Consider the following 22,620-nt stretch of genomic DNA (forward strand, 5'->3'; position numbering starts at 1 on the left):
AAATGGGCATTGCTGCCAAACCAGCTTAAGCAAGAACCACTTTCAGCCTTATGTGTGAAAGAGCTCATATAAACTCTACAGCCAGAAACACATGTCGTCTCATTGAGCCCTCCGGACAGCCTTTTTATTGTGCATTCATTCTGTGAAAACAGAATAAAGCACAGAAGCACAAACCCTAAGAATGATAAAGTCAATTCAATGAATCTTAAAACAATAAAACCACCCATACAAACTCTAAAAACAATGAAACCATTTTATCAGATATAGAACTGGCCTTCAGGGAAAGCCTTCTTAAACACGCATGTCTTCAGCAGGCACCTGAACTTGCTGGTGGTGGCAGTCAGGCTTCCCACTGCTGATGAACACCATGTTTCTTCAAGGGAGGTTCAGGGAGTGCCTGAAGCCTTACATTTGAGATCATATGTAGGAACATCATTAGTTGTTCTCTGAGTTGGTGACACTCAATCGGCAAAAGAAGAAACCGAGCCTTTAGTGCCATTGACCCAGTCCCAGGGAATGCTCTGCCAACAGAGATTCAGCAAGCACCTTCTGTGCCAACTTTCAAACAGCTGCTGAAAACGTTTCTATTCCACCAGGCTATTGCAGGCAGTTAAGAGTACATCTTTTCCCAGTGGTTAATTGGTGTCTGGTTTTAACTTTTTAATGTGATTTTTATTGTTTGGTTTTTATGCGCACTTGTTGTAAATTGCTCTGTGTGGTTTTTTTTAAATAAACAAATTAGTGACATCTAAATATTTTTTAATATAAATAATATAAACTTCCTACCCAGAAGACATCCCAGTGAGAGCAGGAAGCATTGTCTCCTGCTCCTGCCTTTACTTTTGCTTTGGCTTTAGGACAGTGTTATCTTGGGAAGTCATGAAGACAAAGCAGAGTAAGAACCAGGGCTTTCATTTCAGTTCTGGCACCTCTCAGGTGAGTGCCATTGCCATTCTAAGAGAACCAGGGAGGCATTCATGGTGAGTTCCAGCACCTCTTTTTCTATAAAAATAGTACTGGCAAGAACACAACCAAGTACTGATGTCACTCTGGCATTTTCTGGTGGTGTGGGGTGGGGGGACATAACTCAGTGGGAACAAGGAGCTTGAACAACACTGTTGCCAGGACCCAGTAGTCTGACTTATGGTGCGAAGCAGGAGCGTAGCTTGGGGTGTGTGGAGCTGCCAGGGTGATTGTCCGAGGCACATTTTTTCTGGGGGGAGGCACTGCTCTTGCCACCCTGCCAGCCCATGCCTCTTTTCATGGGTGTAGCCAGGGGGTGGGGGTGGTGGGTGAGCGCCAGCAAAACATGCTGTGCCACTGGTGGGATCATATGAACAGGTTGCAGCGAAAAAGAACAGGCTACCCATATATCTCTTTTTACCAGATTTCCTCGTGTAGTTTAGAGTTTACAGTGGTACCTCGGGCTACAGACGCCTCAGGTTACAGATGCTTCAGGTAACAGACTCCACTAATCCAGAAATAGTACCTCGGGTTAAGAACTTTGCTTCAGGATGAGAACAGAAATTGCATGGCGGCAGTGGGAGGCCCCATTAGCTAAAGTGGTACCTCAGGTTAAGAACAGTTTCAGGTTAAGAACAGACCTCCAGAACGAATTAAGTTCTTAACCCGAGGTGCCCCTGTATGTACTATGTCCTGAAAACAAAAAGTGTGATCCAGTCATAGTAGCCTTGATTTCAAAGGGAGATATTTAAGCATATTTTTAACTTTTCTGATTTAAACCCGTAGCCTTAGGTCTAGCTTCCTGGCCCTGCTTTAAACTCTCCTTGGTTGCTTTTGCCTGACTGTCATGTGCCCTTGAACCCTGGCAATGCTTCCTGCTTGCCTGGATGAAGGATAGAGAGTGATGTGGGAGCATGCCTAGAAACTCACCTACTGTACCAAGGTCAAATTGACATTGGTTGCTCCGCCCACTTCTGCCTTTAGCCCCGCCCACCACGGGCAGGTGGACTCTGGAAGGTTGCCGAAAAGGGTATGTGGCCTGCACGCTAGGGGAGGAAAAGTTACACACCCCTGCAATAAGATGTAATGGTGTTTTGTGTTGGTTCATGCACAAAGTTTACACAATGTTTACTTTTTAAAACAAGAGCAAAAAGCTACATAACTCTGTTGTGTGGGCTTGGCATACAACAGTATGAAAGCGCTTGGATGGGTGTCATTAATCTTTCCTCCACAAAACATCTCCATTAGAGCTATAACAAGTACATTTCTCAACTGATGTTCTAAGCTTAGACACATTTCCACATAGTCCAAGAGGGAAAAATGTGGGAAAGAGGAAGGAAAGACAGTTTCGGAGTAAACTGACTGCATACAGCCATGAGAACAGAGCAGAAAGTCTGTCCAGATTCTGTCTTGCTTGATAAACTCTTTCGCCAATCCTCCATAAACCCAAGAGCTCACTTATCAGCTAAAATTGGCAGGAAATAGGAAAGAAAAAATAGTAGAAAAGAACACACCAAACAGAAATCCAACTCTTGAAGTCATATTACACAGTGATTGTGTAAATATTCTCTTCTTCTGAATCAAATACAATACCGTACTATGACTTTTATGAAGCGTTTTCAGGATAAATGCAAAATGTGCTTTAAAATTTTCATGCCTAATAGGATTCCCAAGTCATGTGATTAACAATCATGTGATAGGATGTTTAGAACATCCTGGTGGTTATTTTCAGACATATACGGTAATTTGGATTCTCAGGCAGACCAAAGCCCTATTTGATTGATTGCCCTCACACAGTTAACCATCATGATAAAAGGAGAGGAAAGCCATCCCCACTGGCTCCATCCCATCGCCACATCTTCATATGTAATTGGATACTGGTGTGTAATCAAGTTAAATCAGGACCCCCACTCCCCAAACAGTCCTGTATAAGGAGCTCATCCAGGCTGGGCAACAAATTCATGTATTGCAGGACATTGGACTAGATGACCCTCATGGTCCCTTCCAACTCTTCAGTTCTATTATTCTATGAACAATGTATGACTACCAGTACCACAAGAACTATTCCTTTACTGTTGAAGGCTGAGAACTAGACTTAGGCTGTGCACACACTAACCCATTGGTAGTACGAAAATGTAGTTTTTCTCAGTTCAGAATTATTCACACTCAACCTGAACATGCTACTTTCAATGTAGATTGATTCTAGATCCTGTTGTCCACAATGTGGTTACTTGATGCACATTTGAAATGCCTCCCCTTGATTATGTCACTCACCTTTTGTCCTCCCTGCACATGCCCCAGGGAAAGGAAGAAGGAAGTAGTGAGTCAGAGCTTGGTATCTGCCCACCCACAACAACTTTGAGCTGGTGTGGATAACTAACACACACCCACACACACCATTTCCAGGATCACCTACATTTGTTTTCAAATGGACACACTGTGGGGTCATGTAGGATGAAACTTCAATGAGTTTTTATTTTCAGGAAGAAACGTGTTTCCCAGGAAGTGCTTCTCAGGAGCAAAAAATATGCAATAGGTCTAGGTTCTCTTTGGACTACATATAACAAACAGTCCTCACTACTCATTGATTCCACACTAAAATGTGCATACACAGCCTTAGCTAGACCCCAAATTTCCAGCTTGAGCTCAGTATTCTTGTATCCAGACACAGATTGAAACTGATCCAAAGCTTCTGCACCTGATATGAACACACATGATTTTTTTAAAAAACCGAACCCAGTGCCTTTATTACATGTCTTATCATCATCATTATTGTTATTAACAGAGCAGCCACAGCTGTTGGAAGCATACCGTATTTCTAAAATAGGCAACAAGGTTAAGTCATGTAGAACATGTGAAAGAGAGATTAATTGTACTCTGTCCAAAGAAACTTCAACAGAAGAAAGGAAGGCAATTGTGGGTGTTGTTGTTGTTGTTGTTGTTTTTAAAAGTAGAATACATCAGGAAGTCATAAAATGACATTGTTGATTTATTTTGATTTTTGCTTGTGAAAATAATTAAAGTAGCTTAATATGCTGGGAGTCCTTTCCTCTGTTACATCAAAAGTACTGTTCATACTAAGCTGAAGCTATATTTATTCACTTGGAGTTTTCCATCAAGTGACTTCATACTTGCAGACATTTGGACTTGTCCCACTAGCGTTCAATTATTCTGGGTTTGTCATTCAGGTGTGGGCTGATTCTGGGGTGTGGATGCTTCAGGTACAGCCAAGTATCTTTGCAGGAATGGTGAGTTTCATGTTGGGTCTGATTCTTCCATCGCTCCTCCAAGTGCCTTGTGATTGACAGTGGCGAGTGCGTGCACTCTTAAGTTCTTATCCTGCCAAGATACTTGGTTCTGTTTAACGGCATTAATGGGGGGGTGAGTGTGTGTATGCTTTTCACATCAGTCACAGAAAAATGGAAAAGTCATGTTGTGCTGTCATACCTGAAGGGCTTGGTGGTATACGACACACCTTAAAGAATGCCATGAGCATTGGGGAAGTGGGCCAGCTGTCTATGTCACACCCCAGGTTGAGTGACACAAGGGCAGGTACAGGTGAAATATAAAATGTAGCAAAGAGGTCTGCCTACCTATTTTTACTCAGAGAACCACACTTTTCAGATTGTGATCCCTCCACCTACTCTCAAGCATCCTGGATAGCTAATGTGATGGACCTCAAACACAAGTTTAAGTTCAAATCAACCTCTCCCTACCATGGCTTCTCCTTGACCTTCATGCTTGTAGATCTTTTCCACACATCCACCTCATGGGACTTCCTAGTCCCCTTTGTAAACCACTTCAGGGTTTTCTACAATCAAGTGGTAGATAAGTTTTATGGAATAAATAAATAATACCCCTTTCAGTAGGTGGGAGGCCTACTGTTAGTGGTCTCCCATGACTTGGATGCCCAATTTGTATCCACCAGGACCCATGTGTTCAGTATTGTGGAGATCCATGTCAATGTCCATTATGAGTAGCCAATGTTGTGGGACTCCAACTCCCATCAGACCCAGCCAGTTGGTCAATTAGTCAGGGATGATGGGAGCTGTAGTTCAGCAAGATCTGGAGGACACCAGGTTGGCTGTCCTTGATGTACATGGGTGCCACTGGTTCCCCAGATGCCTGTCAATCTGGCTTTTTCCTGGACTCTGCTTGGCTCTTGATCTTCATCCTTGGATCTGTAAGAATATTTTTTCTCTGTTGATTCTCTCATGTGTTCTTTTGGTGTCTTTTGTCAGAGGTATTCATGAGAAATTAATACAGCTGTGGGACATGACAGATATTCTTGGTGGTTCTGCTTGGTACCAAAGCATCAGGTGTGGATGCTGGCTATGGCTTATGGGAGTTGAAGCCCATGTGGAGAGCCACTGGCTCCCCATTGCTGCTTAGAGAAGTCTCACAGTGAGGGGGCATCAAAATGCTAATCCTACCCAGTTGTTTCTTCTTTTTTGTCCAGCACAGCACAGCACAGGAAAATACACACTAGTGCACCATTTGCACACATGGCTATTGACATTTTTTTCATACATCCATGCAGGGCAAATGTCATGGATGAAGCAGCCCTTGGCTGCACTGAGAAGGAGGCTGGATGAGAGAAAGGTGGGTGAAATGGAATAAAGAATGGAATAATTGCATGATAAAATTTATTTTATTAAAGCATAAATGGCAGGCATGGTGTCCTCCAATCTGGAACAGGACAGTTGCCCACAGTCGGGCTAGATGACAACAGGGCAGGTGTAAGCAGGAATGTCCCTTTCAGGAAGGTAACAGCTGGAAGGTGGTAGAAGGTGGGTGTCCCAGGGTGGGAGGCTGGGTGAAGAAACAGGCTTCCAGGTGGGAGCTGGGAGGGTCTACTTTTCTGTGTATGGATAAAAGATATCCATACTCCGAGGGCCTTCTGTTGGGGAACTAGGCAGAGGGCCTTCTCAGTAGTGGCGCCCACCCTGTGGAACGCCCTCCCACCAGATGACAAGGAAATAAACAACTATCTGACTTTTAGAAGACATCTGAAGGCAGCCCTGTTTAGGGAAGTTCTTAATGTTTGATGTTTTATCACATTATCATCATTATTATTATTAGATATAAATGTGATGAACGCCCTTTGTATACATTCTTTTTCTTTATTCTTTTCTTTATCATTTCTGTCTCTCTGTTTCTTGAATTTCCTTTCTTCTTATTTTGGTTTTCCGTTATTCTTTGCTATTGCATTTTTTTGTTGAAAGCTTTCAGTAAAAAATTGACAAAAGGACTGTCCCTTTCAGTGCACGTCGCAGTCATGTGCAGGGAGGGTTAGCTAGATCAGAACCATGGTGGATGACGGGCCCTTGCCTCCATTCCACAGTCCTATGCTGGACTGGAAGGGACATGCCTCCTATTCACTTAAAAGGAACATTCTACAAAGGACCCTACAAACCCTCTAGGTGTCTTCCTGTGAATAAAGATACCATTCTGATATATGATCACTGGAAGCAACCAACAACCTGAGATAACTGTGCGGTGAGCATGCTAAGCTAGGGAGCAGACCCAGCCTGTGGCTTGTACAGGACCACCCAGGGAGTTTATCAGTAGTCAGAAATTGGAGCCTGAGTAAGGGTTCTCTCAGACCTCGGTTCTCACACACCCCACCCCTCACAGGACATGCAGCCCACATTCTTCTCTTCTTTCAGGGTTTTTTCTTTTTGTAATGGGTCAAAGTATGTCTTGGGTCAAAAAAACCCTCTGTAGAATCCGAGGCTATTTATCCAAGCTTATCTAAGTGTACAGCCAACAATAATCCACTTGGATTCTTGGGCGCTTCAAACATGCCTGGGTTTTGGCAGCGCTCCTCTCCTGTTGTGAAGCAACCTCCCTTGCGGTATTTGTGTTGCTGGTTTCAGCTGAAGCAAGGGAGCACCGAGGAATGCAAAGAATAAACACAACAAACAGTATAACCTTTTGGACTCGCAAGAGTGCTTGGCTTGCATTCCAGGATAAGATTTAAAGGCAATTTGTATTAAACGTCAACCTGTTCCAAAAAAGGGGGGGGGAGGGAGAAGAGAGGGAGTTTTCTGTTTTCGTTTATTTCCTTGCAAGTGCACCAAAAGAACTGGAACTGCAACAGTGTAAATGGAAACAGAATTAGGACTTTACGGTGTAGCTGCTTGCAATTAGTATCCAAACCACCGATAATGCTCCCCTGTCCCGCCCCCCTCCCGCCCAGGCGGCAGATCCATCTCCTGCGTTGAGCACCACTGCCATCTTCTGTGCGAGACGCAAATCCTTTTGCAGAGGGTCATTTAGAGGAAACATATTGAAAACAACTCATTTCGGCATAATCAGATGGTTGAAATTTGACAGCAGAAAGGAACAGATTTTCCCCACTGTTTGCAGTGCTAGAGAAATCAATAGACACAGCTTTTCCATGGTGTACACATATTTTTAAAAAAATATTTGGAGATTGAAAAATAGGAGAATTAAAATATCTCATATTACACTGCCAAATGATGGGGGTAATAGACACAAACATATTGTTCAGAAAAAGCTGCTTAGAAAGGGAGGGGGGGGAAGTATGAAGTGATTCGTTTAGCGGAGACTCACTAGAGCAGATGGTGTGGTTAACAACTAGCATGTTAGCCATCTCAGGAGCTTACAGAAAAGTAAACAAATGCAAGAAAAACATATCACTTTATTCCCCAAAAGGTATGATTTATAATTTGGTAGGAAAATATAAAAATGTATATACATTCACTAAAGCTTGTCTGATCTTAGCTGAGTTTTTGAGGCCTAGCACAAGAAAGTCTTCCATGGCTGATTTCTCTTCCTGGTTATTTCTTTCTTCTGTGGCCTGCCTCACCTCAGCAGTGCCTGTCTTCACTTCTTCACCCTCTCTTGCCTACCTTTGCAGCTAGCTATTTCCTTGTCCCTTCATCTAGATAACATGCTTTTTCACCCAAAAGATTTCTAGGAAAGGAAGGTTAGACCACTCACTCTTAGACAGGAGTGCCAACTTGGCCCCGGGACTGTGGGTGCCTAGGGCTGTGGGTGCCGTGCAGTGTGCATGGCCCTGTCACAGAGATTTGTGAGTGCCCAGCCCTTTCATGGGGAATTTTGTGGGTGCTCAGGCACCCAGGGCCCCACGGAGTTGGTACCTATGCTCTTAGATGAAGTGTCCTACAGCACAGGTAGATAGGCCTCAGGCTTGTCAGCTCTACTGGAACCCCAAAGACAGGTGCAAAAGATCTACGGTTACAGTGATTCTCTGAGCACATTCTGAGCTGGGGGATTTGTTTTCATTTCCAGAACTGAACTGAGCTTGCAGACCTTTTACACACAAAAGTCCACTCCTGGTTTGCTTTCTTCATTTTAGCATCTTAATTCATGTGTGTCTGTGGATTGGGAAATTATTATTACTTTGCCTGTTTTAAATCATTGGGAGCTGGATCCAGAGACCTACCAGTGGATTCTGACAACTCCTGCTTAGTGTTTCCTGCAAAGAAACCACAGGAAGACAGAGTGCTGTTGTACTCAGGAACTGCTTGCAGGTTTCCCACAGACATCTGGTTGGTTCTTGCAAGAACAGGATGCTGGATTAGGGAGGCCAGTGGCCTGATACTTCTTATGGTGTTATGCTGCTTATTTGCTAAGCAGTAAGTTCTTCTTCTTCTTTGGTGATCACTCGTAGCTGAGTAAGATTGTCTTCCATAAACACGGTTTTAACAGTGAATCCGTAAGTGGCTGTGGAGGCCGATTCATAGGTTTCCAGGCGGGAGTGGATCATGGTGAGGGTTTCCAAACGTGCCTTCCTCTTAGCATGTTTCTCCCTTTCGGCCTGAGTTCGAGCGTCTTCAAAGCCATGACACCTTTGGCTGTTCTCCAATTGAAGCGCTCGCAGGCCAGTGTTTCCCATTTGTTGGTGTTTATACATTTTTAAAGATTTGCCTTGAGAGAGTCTTTAAACCTCTTTTGTTGACCACCAGCATTACGCTTTCCATTTTTAAGTTTGGAATACAGTAGTTGCTTTGGAAGACAATAATCAGGCATCCGAACAACATGACTAGTCCAACAAGTTGATGTTGAAGAATCATTGCTTCAAGACTGGTGATCTTTGCTTCTTCCAGTACACTGGCATTAGTTCGCCTGTCTTCTTAAGTCATGTGTAAAATTTTCCGGAGAACTGAGCAGTAAGCAAAGGTAAAGGGACCCCTGACCATTAGGTCCAGTCGAAAAAGACTCTGGGGTTGCAGTGCTCATCTCGCTTTATCAGCCGAGGGAGCCGGCGTACAGCTTCCGGGTCATGTGGCCAGCATGACTAAGCTGCTTCTGGCGAACCAGAGCAGCACACAGAAACGCCGTTTACCTTCCTGCCGGAGCGGTACCTATTTATCTACTTGCACTTTCACATGCTTTCAAACTGCTAGGTTGGCAGGAGCAGGGACCGAGCAATGGGAGCTCACCCCGTCACGGGGATCCAAACCGCCAACCTTCTGATCAGCAAGTCCTAGGCTCTGTGGTTTAACCCACAGCGCCACCCACGTCCCTGAGCAGTAAGTACTCTGTAACAAATCAAAGGCCCATTCTAGAAGCCTCATAGACTGCAACTGTGTGTGTACTGGTTTGGGAAGTATTTTACATATGATATTAGCCACAATCTATGCCTATCTTGCCATTTCTTGTGGAACATGGTGTTTTGAAATGGTTTCCCCAAAACCAGTTTCAAGAAAAAGAGCGACCTAGCTGCATTTTCAACCGGTAATATGAGTACATCAGGAATGTTAGGCTCCATACACAACTCTAGATCAGGTGACTCATGACTAGTTCACACAACCCATTTAGTGATAATCCAGCAGCCACATTGGGCGTGTTGCAAATGATAAATTACTCCTAATTCAATTCACATTTCAGAAGTTTGCTCATGTTGCTGAGTAACATGATTAGATCTAGGCACCTGCACTTTCTTTGCTAGTTAACACGGACTTCGAATCTACATATTTCTGGCTGTTTCTACTCATTTATTTAGAGGCAATTTCATTGTCATCTGCTTACATTGATTGCCTTGGCTTCATACGTTTTCCTTGGTGGTTTGTTAGCCCCCATGCCAAAATCCAGCAACCCTTGGAGGCTGCACCATGGTGTCAAAATGGCAATTGGAAGCTTTTCATAGGGAAACCAAATCAGAGGTTACAGTAATTATTGCTCATGTGAAACTGCAAGTATGAAGATACACCGAAATTCAAAACTTACTTACCTCAGTGCCTCGGTCTTGGACTGCAGCCCATGTGTGGGCTACAGTTCTTCAAGTCTATGCAAGGCTCCCAGTTTAATTTAAAACTTCGGAAGAATTCCTATGGAATTTGAAACTGAATCTTAGACTGTCCCGTCAGTTGCTATGGTGGGAGAAATTACCTGGTGGCTAGGTCAATGTCTCACCATGTACAATGGGTGGCTGATTAGTTTAGGAAATGATAAATGAATCAGAACAACCCAGATCACACCAGGTTAAGCTATTGCTTTTTTTTTTCCCGTATCAGAAGCAAAGGTGAGAAAATAAATAGACTTCTAGTAGCTTTACCACAAATTCAGTGCTTTATTTTCCCCTGTGCTCCTTCCATCAAGCACAGGGATGCCTCAAGAGAATTCAACATGCTCATTTTCTAGAGAGCCAGTGATATGATGCCTGATGTAGCTGGGCTTCCAATCAATTCAGTCATCAAGAAGAAAAGGAAAAGGAAGAGAATTTTAAGCAGGCATCTCATTTTTATTCATTTCTGTTGCTGGGTCTGTTTAGCAGCTAACCTTAAAAAAACCAACAACAAAAAAACCCCAATGAAGATAATTGCCCAGAATTCTTTGGGTCATCCGATAAACCACTGTCTAGTTTATGATTTGCTGCCACACTGCAAAAAGTAGTAAATAAATATATAGCTTCATTTAGAGATCTAGGATCAGGGCTGGGAAGTTAAAGAAGAATACCAGGTTGCGGAGGAGGGGGGAAAGAAGAACTAGAAGGAAAACTGGAGTACCAACAGCAGAGGTCCACACACTGTTGGAGTCCAGTTTCCATCAGCACCAGCAGGGATTTTTTTTTCCAGTTGGAACACACCAGAACTGAGTTCTGGCACCTCTCAGGTGAGAGCCATTGCCATTTTAAGAGAAGAAGGGAAGTGTTCATGGTGAGTTCTAGCACCTCTTTTTCTAGAAAAGTAGCACTGGTCACCAGCAAATATGGTAAGTGGTTAGGGATGATGTGGAAGTTTGCAAATTGTTTTCACCTATCCACAGCTTCACCTGGCATGATATGAGACAGATCATGACTCTACAGACATCTCCAGTAGAAATATTTGCAACAATCATGGCAAAACCACCACTTTTAATATGCACAGGCTATGACCCAATATGTGCAATTTGATTGCCGGGGAATTTCTTGCGAGGAAGGCTTGTAGCAATGAGCTTGTTAGCTTGTTTCAAAGATTTCGTCCCAGCCTTTCAGTGCAATGATCCTCGAGGCAGCTTAGAATAGAATCATAGAATAGAATCATAGAATCATAGAGTTGGAAGAGACCACAAGGGCCATCAAGTCCAACCCCCTGCCAAGCAGGAAACACCATCAGAGCACTCCTGACATATGGTTGTCAAACCTCTGCTTAAAGATCTCCAAAGAAGGAGACTCCACCACACTCCTTGGCAGCAAATTCCACTGTCGAACAGCTCTTACTGTCAGGAAGTTCTTCCTAATGTTTAGGTGGAATCTTCTTTCTTGTAGTTTAGATCCATTGCTCCGTGTCCGCTTCTCTGGAGCAGCAGAAAACAACCTTTCTCCCTCCTCTATGTGACATCCTTTTATATATTTGAACATGGCTATCATATCACCCCTTAACCTCCTCTTCTCCAGGCTAAACATGCCCAGCTCCCTTAGCCGTTCCTCATAAGGCATCGTTTCCAGGCCTTTGACCATTTTGGTTGCCCTCCTCTGGACACGTTCCAGTTTGTCAGTGTCCTTCTTGAACTGTGGTGCCCAGAACTGGACACAGTACTCCAGGTGAGGTCTGACCAGAGCAGAATACAGTGGCACTATTACTTCCCTTGAGTTAGATGCTATACTCCTATTGATGCAGCCCAGAATTGCATTGGCTTTTTTAGCTGCCGCGTCACACTGTTGGCTCATGTCAAGTTTGTGGTCAACCAAGACTCCTAGATCCTTTTCACTTGTACTGCTCTCAAGCCAGGTGTCCCCCATCTTGTATTTGTGCCTCTCATTTTTTTTGCCCAAGCTTGCAACAATACAAACCATATACCTCGTGTTACAGACACTTCAGGTTGCGTTTTTTCAGGTTACAGATGCTCTGAAACCCAGAAGTACCGGAACGGGTTACTTCCAGGTTTCGGAGGTCGCGCATGCGCAGAAACACTAAATCGTGCTTTGCGCATGCGCAGAAGCGCCGAATCGCAACCCGCGCGTGCACAGACACGCCGCTGCAGGTTGCGAACGCTGCAGGTTGTGAACGTGCATCCTGCATGGAACACGTTCGCAACCCACACATCCACTGTACTATAAATAAAGGAAACCTTCACCTAGGTGCCCTTAGCCCAGTTGCTGATGAACACATGCTTCCCTTCCATTCTGAAGGCTCAAGGCAGCTAAGAGTCAGAGGAGCAGAGCACTCTTTCTGGGAAGGAAACTGCTCCTTCTCCACCTGATGGATGGAATTAAGCTGGTTTTCCCGCTTGCTGTGATGTTCTTCTTGGGAGGCAAGGGGTACACCTTCCCAGTGGGGCCTTGGGCTGAAGATGGGCCCAAAGTTTGCTTCTCTTTCAGTTCTGCAGTCCCATCAGCTCCAGTCTGGTGGAGTGCACCAGATTGACCAATGCTTCTGTCACTGGAGTTATCTAGAGAATCACTCCTGGAAGCAGACCTGCTTGCTAATAATATTCCGTACACATGACAATACTGCGGAGTCAGTTGTGAATCCTCATGGTTCGTGGCTTGGGACCAGTTTGATATATTTTTGCCTGCATCTTTATTTGCATTGTTATTCCAACAAAACATTGACATCTGTTTTTAGACATGGAATGACTAGTGGGTGGGCGTCTTTTCCCCCCTGAAAATTGTTTAGCATCTGAACTAGGCCTCATTTTGTGCCGAAAGCTGTGCGTTGGTAGTGCTATTTTGATTTTCGACAGAGAACGTCTTCCTGTTGATCTCTCCCCCGCATTCACACAGAAACACGCACACCTTGACAGGGGGAGAGCAGCAGGTGGGGAGGGGCTGGAATCTGCCTTCATATAATCATGGAAATGTCTGTTGACAACAACACCAACACTGCACCAGATTTGGGAGAGCAAATGGCATGAAAGAGAAGGCTTCTTTTAGGAGGTTAGTTTACTGCTCCAGTTGACGGCTGCTTTTGAAGCATGATCATGTAGGCAGATATGTGGAGCAATCCTGGGGCAGAGAAGACTGGAGTGGACCAGTAGATCCATCACACATCCCAAGATTTGCCAGCTAATGCTGCCCAGGTAATAAGGGTGCACGGCGGGTTCTTCATCCTGCCTTCCATAGGGCCACTTCCAGGCTGGCACAGCTGAAGGACCTGAGAGCAAGGTTCTTCATAGAGATTTGGATGCAGCAAATCCAAATCCCCTGATGTGCTGCTATGTCCTTGGAAAACCCTGTTTCAGGGCTTTCCACCAGCTCCACTTGCAGTAACTTTACACCCACTGGCCATGGTTGGAACCTCCATTGTGGCTGAGTCACCACCACCAACAGCAGCAGCAGTGCTCCTATACAGCAGGGCAGTGGCTTTCAGCCAGTGTGCCATGGCACCTTGGGTTGCCTTGAATGATGGTCAGTGGTGCCACGGGCAACACTGGCCACTGTCCCTCTTTCCTTCCCTCCCTCCTGTGGTGCTCTCTCACGTCTCTGCCTCCCAGCACAACTGTTTGTTGCAGCTGCCCTGATTACAAGCTCCCCAGGTGAATGGTCCCTCTGGGGCTGGCCAGGGGGTGCTTCCCAGGCCCCTGTGGGGCAGTGTGAAAAGGCACCTCTCTTTGGAGTGGGGGGGGGGAGCTCAGAGACCATGGACAGCAGCTGTGGCTGCCCAGAGGACTCCCAAGGAGAGGGGAGAGGAGAGGAGGCTGATGAGCACTTCACAAGGGAGGGTGTCTGAAAAGGGCTGAGGGGCTGCTGGCTCTGCAGACAAGGGGCAACATAACTGGGCTCCTGAGCCCCACAGGGATGCTGCAGAAAGAATGCATTTGGTCAAGGGAGCCGTGGACTCCCAAGGGTTGAAAACCTCTGCAGTAGGGGTAGAGAAGCTCTGCCCTGTGAGCCAAATTTGGCCCGCAATACTGTTTCCCCCACACCACATCCACTTGTCCAATACAGTGGTACCTCAGGTTCCATATGCTTCAGGTTACAGACTCCGCTAACCCAGAAATAGTACCTCGGGTTAAGAACTTTGCTTCAGGATGAGATCAGAAATTGTGCTACGGTGGCAGTGCGGCCGCGGGAGGCCCCATTAGCTAAAGCTTCAGGTTAAGAACAGACCTCTGGAACAAATTAAGTTCTTAACCCAAGGTACCACTGTACTTGATCCTATGTTATGTCAGGTGTGAGACAGCTAGACCCACCCAGTCAGATGGGCAGGGAAGAATAATAATAATAATAATAATAATACAGTAGCAGCAGCAGCTGGATTGGCTGTGTGACCAAATGCCCCACGAAGAACTCAGTCACGCAGCTGATTCTTGCAGAAAACAGCATTGCCAGCCCTGCGCTTGGCACTTCCTAAGCCCTGATCAAAGACCTTTTGCACAATGGTTTCCATGCCTGACAACCAGCTGGCTGTTGGGTGCTTGGGAAGCGCTGTGCAAAGGACTTTGACAAGTGGGTGGCCCAACTCACCAGTCAATCACCTGATGCCATTGTGATTGACAGGTGGGTTGTCCCGCCTAGCCATCAAAGTTGGTTGCCCACCCCAGCTTGATAGCCATCTCCATCAGGCAGATTAGCCTTGTGCTCTTACCCTCATGCTGAATTAACTGTGCCCCCCCACCCAAGTCTGAAAATTGTCAGATCTGATTGGCTATGGGATAATATCACTAGTCACTGTCGGTGTTGAGAAAACAAACTAGATATTGAATTAGCACTTGATCTGGGCTAAGAGGCTCACCCTCGCAGGGGAGAGTGCATTGAATTTGTATCACGAGATGAGACACATTTTACATGCACAGCTCAGCAGTTACTAATTTCCATCAATGATTTATATAGCAATTTTAGGTTATTGAAGTCCCCCACTCTCTCATTAGCAGCACCAAAACCATGCTCACCATTTCCCCTCCCCCTGCAGTTCAGTTGAAAGGAAACCTGAAACCTTTTTCTGTTCCTTGGAAATGTCTGTGTTATGTTTTTACAGCATAGAAGCATGCTATGGCGAGTGATATATTATTTTCTCCTTTGTGTGTGTACATGCTAAGACTCTAATGTTATGCAAGACCTTTTCCTTCCTGTACTTACAACTGTGAGAGTGTGCTGATTCAACAGTTTCTACAAGCATAATTTTTTCTCTAGAAACTGTGCAGGGAGTATAATTGCCTTCTGGGCCAATTTTTAATTGAAATCAGATGATACAGGCTTTACACTAATTAGCAGATCAGTAAAAGGCTGCCCTCTAGTGCCAATTCTTATCCTACGAAAACAGGCCACTAGATTTCTTATTATTAGTTTTGAATTTACCTCAGGTATTTTAAAAGAAGTCAGGATTGGAGCACACTTATTGTAACCTTCAGCTTTTCAGTACAAATTTCTTCCTGTTTTACACACACACACTTTTGCAATTTATACTGCAAAGTATTTTAAAGGGGAGGGGGAATACCATTAAGTGAGTGGAGTGTTAGTGTTGTTCTGCAACCTTATTTCCATTTTGCAGATAGCACCTTTTTAATCGAGCTTTTGGGAGAGTGGATTGCAGACTGTGGGCTTGTGTCCTGCTACCTAATGAATTTTATTGAGGGTGTTGACTGTGAGGGAGCAATGATAGTTCTTTTGATTCTTTGTATGGAAGATGTTTTAAATGTGTGATATGTAGTTTATTAACATCTAGAAGGCTGCACAGGTTTGCAGATCCTTCAAGTGTCCCTATTTTCCAGGGACAGCCCCAAATTTACAGAAGCCATCCCAGTTTCTGATTTGATTCCAGCATGTCCCACTTTTCCTTAGGATGTCCCTATTTTCATTGGAGAAATGCTGGAGAGTATGGAGTTATGCTACCCCCGAGCCACAGAAATAAGTTACAGATAGGTAGCCGTGTTGGTCTGCCATAGTCAAAATAAAAAATATTCCTTCTAGTAGCACCTTAAAGACCAACTAAGTTAGTTCTTGGTATGAGCTTTCGTGTGTATGCACACTTCTTCAGATACACAGGCTGAGTGGAGATTTGAACCTGGGTCTCCCCAGGTCTAGTCCAACACTAGCCAAATATTAGACTGTACAAAATTAAATTAGGGGTGAGGAACCTCAGGCCAAGGTGCTGGATGTAGCCCTCCAGCCATCTCTATACAGTGGTACCTCGGGTTAAGAACTTAATTCGTTCTGGAGGTCCATTCTTAACCTGAAACTGTTCTTAACCTGAGGTACCACTTTAGCTAATAGGGCCTCCCGCTGCCACCGCACGGTTTCTGTTCTCATCCTGAAGCAAAGTTCTTAACCCAAGGTACTATTTCTGGGTTAGCGGAGTGTGTAACCTGAAGCATCTGTAACCCAAGGTACCACTGTATTTCATGACCTCAGAAATCTCCATAAGCCACATGCCCTTCTCAGGCTGTTCCCCATGGCCAGGCCTACTTTGTGATCTCCTTGGGTGCTTGTGAATGTGGAATGTGTCATGGAATTTTATAATGACTCTTCTTTACCTGGATAGAGGATGGAGAGAAGTTGTCGGGGGTGTCAAAACCTCTGACATTTGCCTAGCTCAGATGTAGACTGCTGAAGAAAGGTAAGAGTTGCATCTGTTTCTCCACTCGCTTTTGCCTCTAGTCACATCCACTAACATCCTCTGTCCTTACCCATCATTGTAGTGCAGGTTGCTCCTAAGGAACTGTGGTGTTTGGACCAAAAAGAGTTCCCCACCCCTGCCTTAAATAATACAGCTGTGGTATAAAATCAACCCTGTGTGAAACCGAAGGTAGCAAAAGCTGAACCAGACTCCTAGTTGTTATCTGAAAAATAAAAATAAACATATATGCTGAAAGTGATGCATACAAGTGAAATGCAAGAACAGGATGATCCCAATTAATATCTTTGCTATTTCAGCTGTAAACTCCAACTACGGAGGGTCCTTTTAATGAGCATATTAGCATTTCACTTTGTTACTGAAATTGCCATCGTTTTGAGATTGTGAGATTTATTGCATTATAACAGGAGCAGGTTATGTCTACCCATGATCTTGGGAGAGGGACCTCGACTAATTTATTCCTATTAAGGGCACCTTCTCGATATTCTTCTCCTTTCGTGGAAATTAATACAATGAGATCTGTTGTTACAGAAAGACCTTTGAGAGCTAGCCCAACATTTCCTTTCAATAATGTTTCGCATGATTGAGACTTAATGAGTTTCACAAAACCTCTTTGCTTTGCACCAAACAGGCAGCAACTACACTCTTGCGCGTTTGACTCAGTGTGAATCAGCTCATTAGGAAACGCTTCAGGCGCACCATTTGAAATGCAGCAATGTAGGCAGAGAGGACAAACAGAACAGTGCATGCAACCTAGAAAATGAAAAACAGGCAACAGTAGACCTTTTTAAAAAAAGTTCAGTTAAACAACGTAGAATTCGGCTCTTCTGATACAGTAAGAAATGTGAATGCCAAGTGTCACAGACATTAAAAATCCAAAACTAATGGTCCCAATCCATTGGTTGCACACGATAAGGCGTCCCCCCCACCCACCCAAACGAGTGGCCTTAGACAGGAAACAAGAGTCTGCAGTCTGAACTCTATTGCAAATTTACCTCTGTAGAACTCTTCCTCGCAGGAGGTGCATAAATCTCAATACAGTGGTACCTCGGGTTTCATATGCTTCAGGTTACATACACTTCAGGTTACATATGCTTCAGGTTACATACTCCGCTAACCCAGAAATAGTGCTTCAGGTTAAGAACTTTGCTTCAGGATGAGAACAGAAATCATGCTCCGGCGGTGCGGTGGCAGCGGGAGGCCCCATTAGCTAAAGTGGTGCTTCAGGTTAAGAACAGTTTCAGGTTAAGAATGGATCTCCAGAACGAATTAAGTACTTAACCCGAGGTACCACTGTATGTCGGGACGCAGGTGGCGCTGTGGGTAAAACCTCAGCGCCTAGGACTTGCCGATCGCATGGTCGGCGGTTCGAATCCCCGCGGTGGGGTGCGCTCCCGTTGCTCGGTCCCAGCGCCTGCCAACCTAGCAGTTCGAAAGCACCCCCGGGTGCAAGTAGATAAATAGGGACTGCTTACTAGCGGGAAGGTAAACGGCATTTCCGTGTGCTGCTCTGGTGCCGGTTCGCCGGAGTAGCTTCGTCACGCTGGCCATGTGACCCGGAAGTGTCTGCGGACAGCGCTGGCTCCCGGCCTCTAGAGTGAGATAAGCGCACAACCCTAGAGTCTGTCAAGACTGGCCCGTACCTTTACCTTTACCTTTACCACTGTATGTCATGAATGGGGAACCTATTTCATGGGGAAATTAAAATGCAAAAATTATGGGCCCACACAAGATGGAGGTGGAGTGGGAGAGAAGAAAGGAGAAGGCTAAAAAACAGGTTGCTGTGGAGGTGGTGTTTGGTTTTTTGGTTTTTGTTTTTAAGCTGAAGGTAAACCATGGAATACTCTGCCACACGTGGAACATTATTAGATTAGTTCATCTCAAAATGGGAGAGAGGAGGGGCAAGGGGAGCAACTGGTTCCGCAAAGGATTATGAGGGTTACTTCACAATCTGATTTCTTCCCTCTCCAGGAACTCTCATAAAGGACTTGGAAAAGGGAAGAATTCCCAACAAAAACAGAAGGATAGATGAGGATAAGTACAAGCAAACAATTAACGATGACATAATACTTTCAATATAAAATGGCTTTCTCCCCTCTTTCAGAAACCTGCATTGTCAAGGCCTAACCGAAGTCCACAAATGAGAGGCAGAGTGGTAGCTATGCATGTAGATGTGACTCAAAACAGAGCATATTATTCAAATCCCCACTCAATCACAAAATACTAGGAGACCTTGAGACCATGTCTATCTCTTCACCCAGGGATGGGGAACATCTGGCCTTCTAGATGTTGCTGGACTACAACTTCATCACCCCTGACCAGTGATATGGGCCCCTCCAGACTGGGGTTTATTGCAGGTGTATTCTATAACGTGTTATTGATACAATTATAATGCATTACGGGTGGACTGATTCTGCTTTAGCTTGTTCCACAATGCCACCCCAATGTTGCCACATAATTGCTGTTGGGAGGGGCTACAGCACAACAAAAGTGGAGCAAAAATAAACATTCTGCCTGGAATTCTGCCTGGGTCAGAGGAATGTGCCACAACGTAGGCACCGGCAGATATTCCTGTCGACCTCCCCGCGTCTCCCAACCTCTGCTGATAAGCAGGCGAGGTCCGGCGATTCTTCTCAGATGTATGAGAGGAACACACCGTTCTCCCTCTCTCCCCTTTGGTGTCCCCAGGGAGGGGAAAGAAGCAGACAGAAAACTATTTACATCATTTATTTCTGCCTCTTACATCAGTACAGAGAATCATGTCTGCACTCAACAACAGCAAGAAGAAAACTCCTCCCAAGTACATCCAGTACGGGTCATATGACACACACACACTGAGCTAACATCCGGTGCTCAGTACAGAATGGACTGCCCCTTTGTTCCCATGGCAACAGTCACAAACATCCTGTCTGGCTTTCCAGCCACAAGCAGCTGGCTGAGCTGCTAGAGCCTTTGCTTGCTGCAGCATTGATGCTTTATGGTAACATACTCCCCCTAAAGTATCAATGTGTGCTGCGAGCAAAGCGTCATCCAGAGAAGAAAACAAACAGTTGTTATATTTATAACATTCCCCTGTTGTTTCAGTTCCACCCTTGGAACTACCCGCCACTGGTTTAACCAATGTACCTCTCTGGTTGTGTGACTTCGCATTACCTCGGTTAACAACTCTCTGTTGTGCCTTTGTCTCTGAGTCAGACACAGCTTCAATCTGTCCTTGGTCGTTTACAATAGCAACATATGCAAGGTTAGCAAACTCCTTTGAATACCTCTTGGGTGGTACACCCTTCGTTGCTCTCTCAGACCTGCGTATGAGGTTCTGATCCTCTGTGCTCACTGGTTCAACCTTTGAACTCTCTGGAGAACCAGTAGTAAGCTTAATCAATGGTTCATCCTCCTCTTCTGAGGGTCTAGTCATTATGTGAGATTTCCTCTCAATGACTGTGACAACTGAACTCTCTGAGCTATCGCTGTCATCATCATCAGTACCACTGTAATCTGTGACATCAGAAAAATCATCATCAGAATCGTTTCCTGTGGGAAATGTCTGTACTATCCGCTCTTGCTTTGGAGCACTCTCTAGGAACTTTGTGAGAATCACCTGACCAGATTCAGACAAAATTACTCTGTAGAGACCTTTTTCATAACCTACGAAAATGCCTCTGGCATTCTTTACACCACCTGGAGCTTCTGTTCTCACATGAGACCCGAAAACCTTAAAATAGGCAACAGAAGGTTTTCTTTTGAACAGCTTCTCAAAAGGAGAAATTCCCAAGTCTTTTGAGACCTTTCTCAACCACACGTGAACATAGGACACTAGCGACTCGGCCCAATATTCATGTGGCAAATGTGAACTCAGCAATTGCGCATTCATCCCCTTTTGCAATTCTTTGTTCACTTTTACACAGACCCCCCTGTTCCACGCTTCTTGCGAAACTGCCACTTTGTGGTCTATCCCTTTTCCATCCAGGAACTTCTGAAACTTCTGTAACAGAAAAACTTGTTTGTCATCTGTGAAAAGACAATCAATGTTAGCATCATGCATACTTTTAACCTTGTCACAAAACTCCTGAAACTTTTCTAAAGTTTCTTGCGGTTTCTCCATCATATAAACCCAAGAATAATTAGTGAAACAATCCACACACAAAAGGTAAAATCGTGCACCGCCTCTAGATGGTTCTAGAGGACCAATCACATCAGCATACACCCGCTGAAATGCTCTGTCGACCTTCTTGGTCTTGGTCACCTTCCTGGTGCTCACACTGGTCATACCTGCAAGAGAGATTTCGTTAGAAACAGAAGAATTACATTTCATGTAATCACTTTGATCAAAAGTCAACAAATACAGTCCATCTTTCTCTTTGGCAGTAAGAAACAGTTCTCCATCTTTGTAGATCTTGCAGCTTTTAGCATCATAGGACAGTTTCAGTCCTTTCTTTGCAATCTGCGACACGCTCAGCAGATTAAATCTCAGTTCTGGAACCAGGTAAACATTACTTATAGTCAAGTTCAGACTCTCAAGATACACAGTCCCAATTCCAGTCGCTTCCAACTCCTGACCGTTGGCCTGTTTCACAGTGAAGCTTTGCTTCTTCAACGTCGAAAACAGTCCTCTGTGCGGGCACAAATGTTTTGTACAGCCCGTGTCGATTATGAACGAGTTCCCAACATCTGGCGTGGTTCCTTTCGCCATCATAGCCTTTGCAGGTTTCACCTGGCACTTGGTACGGCTTTTGCCTGACGCCTGAGGCTTCGTAGAGCTGCTCTTCGCTCCTCTTGACTGGCGCGGCTTCTTACAGTTTCTCTGTAGATGCCCAGTCTGTCCACAATTGTAGCATCGGACAGCACTCAATGCTACACCATGCTCTCCAGTAGCATCATCAGTGGGGGAATTAGAACTCTGTTCTTCCCTCCCCCTGTCTTTTTCTTCCAGTGCAGCAAGTCTGTCGTGTTCATTCAGGACCACAGCACAAACTCTCTCCGCGGTCAGCTGCGCGGCCGGTAGGGAACCAAGCTGACTGGCAACAACCTTGTAGGTGCGGCTAAGGCTGTTTATCATCATGAAGCAAAACACTTCCTCCTGAAGACGGAAATTGCGTTCCACCATCTGTTGACGCAGAAACTTCATTTCTGTCAGGTGCGCTTGAACATCTCCATCAGGCGCAAGTCTCAGATTGGTCAATTTCTCAAAATACAGCAACGCTGAAGAACCAGCATCTCTCTGATGCGTTGTACGCAGCGTGTCCCATACCTCTTTCGCATTTTCTAAATGCTGAACATGCACCAACTGATCATCTGAGACACACAGAATTATAGCAGTCCTGGCCCTTACATTCTGTGACTCCCAACCTCTGGTTGGTGCTGCAGGGATGGGGTTTTCAATTACATCAAAAAGCCTCTGATTCTGCAGCAGGGCCTTCATCTTTACAGACCAAGATGAATAATTGTCATTGGTCAAGGGAGGTGGGCAAGGCAAACCTTTCTTGGCATCCATCTTGAAGCCAAGCCTCCAGCTCACAATGTCAAACAAACTGTAAAATCCAACAGCTGTTTATTCCTTTCTCACGCAGCAAACTGCAAATTGTTTACGCTCTTTGCACCTGGCAGCTAAACTCAGGCTGCTATTGAAAAGTCCCTTCCAAGAGCTCGTAAACCTTGTAGCCGAAACATT

Source organism: Podarcis pityusensis, assembly GCF_964106645.2.
Source record: "Podarcis pityusensis genome assembly, chromosome: 1".
Taxonomy (NCBI): domain Eukaryota; kingdom Metazoa; phylum Chordata; class Lepidosauria; order Squamata; family Lacertidae; genus Podarcis; species Podarcis pityusensis.